This window comes from Melanerpes formicivorus, unplaced genomic scaffold, assembly GCF_026170545.1.
Source record: "Melanerpes formicivorus ecotype bairdi unplaced genomic scaffold, bMelFor1.0.p_v2 SCAF_17, whole genome shotgun sequence".
NCBI lineage: Eukaryota > Metazoa > Chordata > Aves > Piciformes > Picidae > Melanerpes > Melanerpes formicivorus.
The window spans coordinates 9,776,691-9,781,853 of NW_027142369.1; positions in this window are offsets into that span (position 1 = coordinate 9,776,691).

Sequence of the window (5,163 nt, forward strand, 5' to 3'; positions counted from 1 at the left end):
TCACCGGATGCACATCTTAAGAACATACACAAGAATGCATTTTGCTTAGCACAGATTAGAAATCTTCCATGCAGGACTTGTTTTAATTTAGGGGATGAGGAAGAGAATACACAATTAATTAGCTGCATAGGAAAAGAAGAAAAGAAAAAAAGGAAAAAGTCCTTTTGACAAAAGAATTAATACTGTGAATATTCAAACAAATTATTTCACTGTAGCTTAGTTGGACCTGAAATGACACCTCTTTCAACTGCTTGCATGCCCATGGGTGCATGGAGGGATGGATATGTTCTCCTCCAAGGGCTGGGTTGTCTGGCCAGACGATATGCCCCATTGTGTGTAAGTCTCATGACTGCTTTAAAAGCAGCCAGCTATCATTCTAAATTAAAGTAACTCTGCTATTAACTTCTTGGGCAATACTGGCCTCCTTAGGAGTTTTATCAGATGTGTATGATGATCCATGGCAGGAACAAGAACCTGTTGCAAAATTTTATCTGTGGCTGTGTAATCCTCCAAGATTATTTTTTTTATGTTCTGAGCAGAATTATTTTGTCTCATAAGCAGTTCTGGCCTTTCACTCTGCACAAAACTGAACCAATTTTAAAAATGAATAAAGGTTGAAGGCACAAAAGCTATTGTGGCTATACAGAGTTCTTAATTATAACACTTTACCTTTGGCAAAAACTATTTTTCATTAAGTGAACGGGTAATAGTATATGATGGTGATTAAGTCTAATGGAGCTGAGACCAAGGTAGGGAAGATAAAGTTACAACTGAGAATCCACCTTAAGTGCAAAACCAGCTTCTGTTTGGAGAAGCATTTGATGGAAAACTGCACTGCTTCTAACTAAATGAAGCTTAAATAGGTGTAATTTTGTATGTATAAAAATTAATATTCCTTTAGGTATAAAGCCTGTAAGTTTCCATGCAATTAGCACTCTTGAGAAGCAGCAGACAGCATACACCATGAAGAAAATGGCACTTTTTAATATTGTAAATGAGACCAGACACGTGTTTTTCCAATGGGAGAAGGAAAGAGACTTCAGTGAGCTAGGTTTAGTCAAAATAACGGAACAAACTGCAAAACCATTCACACCAGTGAATTTTAACTGTTCCAGCCTAAGAAAAGTATTTTTCTGCCTCACCCTGGCTTTCCTGACTTGGGTTGTCTCACATCTCACTGGATCTGTCTCCACAGCCTTTCCTTCTGCCTCCTGTGGACCCTCCAACCCCCCTGCCTTGGCTGTAGCCATGGGTCTGTGTATTAGCACAACCTTTTGACATCTTTCATCTGCCTCTGCTCCCTGCATTTAACCCAGAGGTTTCTTCTAGGGAGGAAGGGACGTATCTCACAAGTGCAAATTTCTCCACCACATGCAAATCCGGAGTCAGCCCCCATGACCTATGTATGCAATGGTCTGCTCCCATCTCTCAAGCACCATGAAGCACAGAAAAAGCTGTAACTTCATTATCTGTTGTCAGAAGACAGAGCAGAACAGTAGATTAAAAAGGTGGGAAGATAATAAACAGACACCATCTCACAAGGGTGTCTTGTCGAGACAAATATTAGGCACAGAACAAAATGCATCCCCTCTTAAGTGCCATTTCTATATTTAACACCATCCAAAATGTGATAATTTACACTGTCACAACACGTCTCAGAAACAGTCCCATTTTATTTGCAGTCAGCTAAAGTCTGGAACTCAAATTCAGACCTCCTTTCTAGGGGAGGGGCAGAGGGGGGAGAATAAAAAGAAAAAAAGGAACACTGATATCTGGCAGAGCTGAGTATTTATTAGACTTTATAAAAATCCACACTTCTGTTACACATAAGACAGGCACAAAAGGGGCCCCCAAAGTTTTATTTCCCCATCAGTGTGAAACAAGTGGCTTATTCAGTAAGTTTTCAAAGAACAGAGGCAAATGGATTATCTCAAGGAGAAGTTAAACACAGAGAAATGCACTGTGGCTTACTGTTGGGTTTAGCTGGCTGGTGGATGTTGAAGGAGGAGGGGGGAAATCTATAAAATCTATCATTGTGGTGTCCAGCTGAGACTTTACACATCTCAGGGAAACCTGAGCTGTGAACCACCAACAGCTGCTTTTCTCCCAACTTGTGAAATCACTCAGGGAAGGAAAGTATTTTCTTGAGAAATTCTCAAAAGACAGCAAGGAAGGGCTCACTAAATACTCCATCTCCTGATGCTGGGTCAAGATGACAAGTTTTTTCCAGCATAGCTATGACTGTCAGGAGCAGCAAGGTGCAATAGCTGGGTTAATAAAAGCTTCCATCTAGGGAGAATTATGTGGTCTTTTGCTTGTTTTCTTTCAACAGCACTAAAACACAGGTTACCCACTCAAAGTCAGGTCCTCCCCAGGGGTGCTTGATCAGTTTTCCACTCCCAGCTTTCCAAACACAGACCTAGACATAGATCCAAAGTAAGATCAAGTATTCCTAGCACTTTCCATCCTGGCGTGGTGCTCCAGGGATCTGCTTCAATCACAGTGCCCAACACCTTGATCACACACAAAAGTAACTTTTTCTTAGGTGCATGGGGTAAAAAAGCACCAGTCTTATGCAGCAAAGTTCAGTCAGTAAAAGCAAAGAACTGAAAATGACCTGTAAAAACAGGGATAATTTAACTACCTAATTTAAAAGCAGCAAAACTGCCCTAAAGTTGCATTTTTAAGTTGTCACTATTAGTCTTGCTGACTTTTTCTGCTCATGATGCCATTGGTAAAGTCCTTTATGGAGATGAAAGAGGAGAGGGTTGCACTCCTGTACTTGGATGCAACTCTTTGTCTATGTCTATGCTGCCATTACAATGGAGCACAAGCAACAGCAGTTCATGTGCGTGGCAATAAACTGCAGCATTCAAACACTCTTTGGAAGATAGCAGGTGCTTTTAAGGCAATCATTTTGGGGACTGAGATGTTTCTTATCTCTTTTGGATGAAGGAAACAAGGGAAAGCAGTGATGAAGGCTAACAGTTAAGGGCACAAGGGGCCTGGTGAGCAGCCCCATAGGATGATCCACACAGTACTTGATTCCAGAACTGTTCAGGAGTAAGGGACCAATACCAGAGTGAGGTAGAGCTGCTGGACAGTAGAGGACAAAAAACAGCTGACCCCCTGGGTCTAACCACACACAAGTTTCCCAGACACTTGGGACAGCAATTAGAGCTGAGGTTGAGCCCTATTCTGGCAGGACCCAGCAGCACTGGCTAAGACAATTAATTTTCATGCTCCACACTGAAGAAATTGTGCCTGAGATTTGCAAGAACAAAACCAAACAAATAAAAAACCCAAAGAAACAAGCAAACAAAAAAAAAGCAGGTCTTTCCTTCGGACAGATATATGATCAACCAGTAACACCAGTTTGCAAACAGGTTGGATTTCTGCTTGGTGCAGCAATGCAACAGCCTGGAAGAATGAGACCTGATATGGGAAAGAGCAATTCTTTCAAAGCATACAGTGAAGCTGCTAAAAGATCCCATTTCAACCAACCTGAAACAGTTTGGCTTGCACTCACTGGGTACTCCTAAATGTGTAAGTAGTTTCAAGGCATTTAGCACTTTTCACAGATTGAGAGACACAGTTGATATCTCTTCTGCTGCAGCATCTCAGGCATTAATTTCAGTTCACATCCTATCCCTGTTGAATTCAAGGTCTTTTTCCTCCAAAAATAGCCCAACCATCCAGCTATACAGCATATCCAGGGGTAGGCACAGCAGGGTATCCCCGCCTACTTAGATCTATGTTTTGACCATGGGCTTGGCCTCACCAGACAGAGCAAAGCCGGTCTGCCTGTTCTCCCCTCTGTCCATTCATGTTTCACACAAGCAGCAGGAGAGAAGGAAAGCAGCCCGTGTCCAAGGAATCCTCCTGGAGGGTTGATGACTGAGACTCAAGTCCTTATCCCAGCTTACAGTCTCATAATAGAGAGGGGGAAAGGGGTCATGCAAGTGTTGAGAATTGTTCTGTGGTTTCAACTTTTCACTTTTATTTATAGAACTAGATTTTGATCAAATAAAGCATTCATTTAACCTTGAAACACTTTTTCTTTTCAGTTTGCAAATCCAAAACCAGTCAATTGGGGACAGTCTAAGTAATTGCAATAACTGCTTTACATTTGAGCTAATTTATTCATTCATTCTATTTCCTTCACCCCAGAGTCCAGGTTCCATATTACCCATGAGAAGTGACACCTAGCCTAGGGTGTTAATTCAATGTCCTGCCACCTCTAAGGATGGTCTCCTCCTGCCAGGCACAGAGCAGCCTTGCTCTGTGTCAAGTCCTCTCAAAGCATCCAAAGAAAAAGACCAAAACAGCATCCTCAGTCCTTGCCTTATTCTATCTGCAGCAGAGATGTGCCAGTTACCTAATGGCATCAAATTAACAAATGAACAGGTCTGGTACACCAATTAGCAGAGAGTGCAAGCCATTTTCAAACAGGCTGCAATTGTCAGCTAATGACCTTGGAAGAAGCTCTTTTTATATTATTTTTTTTTTGCCCCTCAGTCCATATTGAAACAGAGATGATAGCAGCTGAGTGTCACTTACTGGGCTTTCATGTCATGGAAGTGCACTGGCTAGTAATAAAAAGTAAAAAAAAAACCAGGCAAAATTGGAAGGCTGAGCTGGTGTAATTCCAGCAGCACCTCACTGCTTTGCTAGTCATTTAAAGCACTGCAGCTTTGCTCAGCACATAGAGGCTTCTCTTCAGGAGCATTAGCTTCTCAACTGTGAGTAGTGTTCCACACACATACTGTATGACCACAGGATGAATTGCAAGATGCCTCACATTTCCTGATGAGCGCAGGTCATCTCAGCTGCACTGTGCTCTATCTAGACTTAACAAGGGCTTTCATTAGCAAAAGAGAGCTGCCTTCTTACTCTGCTCAGGGAAGAGCCCAGGACTGAGATTCTGGCCAAGATACTTTTCCTGCTTCTCCTCCTATTTTTAAAAACAAAATCAAAACACTGTGTGACCCACAAGCAACTGTCCACCCATATCCAGGCGTAAATAACCTGCATATGCCAAAGGTTAGCTACACTTCAGAGTCTCACAGGAAGACATGGTGCTGAACATGGGTGGGACAAATTAGGTATTTGCACAGAGAGCATCACAGGTCCATGTAGTTGAGTTGCATGTCATGTTGCTAC